The sequence below is a fragment of the Octopus sinensis genome, linkage group LG9 (genome assembly GCF_006345805.1).
Source record: "Octopus sinensis linkage group LG9, ASM634580v1, whole genome shotgun sequence".
NCBI lineage: Eukaryota > Metazoa > Mollusca > Cephalopoda > Octopoda > Octopodidae > Octopus > Octopus sinensis.
In genome coordinates, this window is record NC_043005.1 from 22,323,821 (window position 1) to 22,325,005 (window position 1,185).

The window sequence follows — 1,185 nt, forward strand, 5'->3', positions numbered from 1 at the left end:
TTAAACTTGAAAACAAATATTGAAAATATTTATCGCAATTTCAGTAAACTGTATGCAAGTAAAGTTTTTACAGAAATTTTGTACGGTTACCTGAAAGAAAAACAAACGAAAAAAATCTTAATAACACCGTACTTAAAACCTTGCCACTTTTTCTCTTACGTCAGCTGTTGTCCTTTTTTGACTATTTGAGCAGACGACAATCGATTGTGCTAACGCGCATGCGTTAAATATAAAAGGTAATGAAAAAGTAAACCATTCTTTTCGCTGTCCGTAACCAAATAATCTCTGCTAATATCATCACCACCATCACTATCTATCTATCTATCTATCTATCTATCTATCTATCTATCTATCTATCTATCTATCTATCTATCTATCTGTGTGTCTGTTTGTGTGTGTGTGTGTGTGTGTGTGTGTGTGTGTGTGTGTGTGTGTGCGCGCGCGCGCGCCTGTCTGTTCATCTGTCTGTCTGTCTGTCAGTGTGCCTGTCCGTCTCTATGTCTGCTTACCTATCGAACTACTGTACGTTGGTAAAATTTTCACAAATACGCCAGTGAAAAAAAAAAGGGTAAATAAAATTAATGAAAATAGATCCGTAAATTCTTTCTCTTGATGTGTTTCTCTTGCGTGCCTACATATCTATGGCGTATAGTAAGTTGGTAAAGTTTGTACAATACGGATGTGAAAAATAAATAAATACATAAGTTAATTAATAAAATAAGTTGATTAACTAAAATGTACCCGTACTCACTCTTTCTTTTGATATGTAATGTTAACAATATGTTATAAATAAATGAATATATGTTACGATTGAGCTGTCGACATTTAATTGCATGAACGCACATGCATTAAGTGAAGGGCAATATTTAAAATAGGTACCCTTTCACTCACCAATCAGTACCCAGGCATCCTTAAACTAATATGACCAACACCACCACCACCACCACCACCACCACCACCACCACCCACCACCACCCGTATCTATCTATCTATCTCTATCTATCTATCTATCTATCTATCTATCTATCTATCTATCTATCTATCTATCTCTAAACAAGGGAAATGTAATAGATAACTTTAGGCCCATCACTCTGCTTAATGCAGACTTGAAAATTTTGGCCAAGGTGCTAGCCAAGAGGTTGGCGCTTGTCATCGAGAAACTGGTCGACAGGGCGCAAACATGCG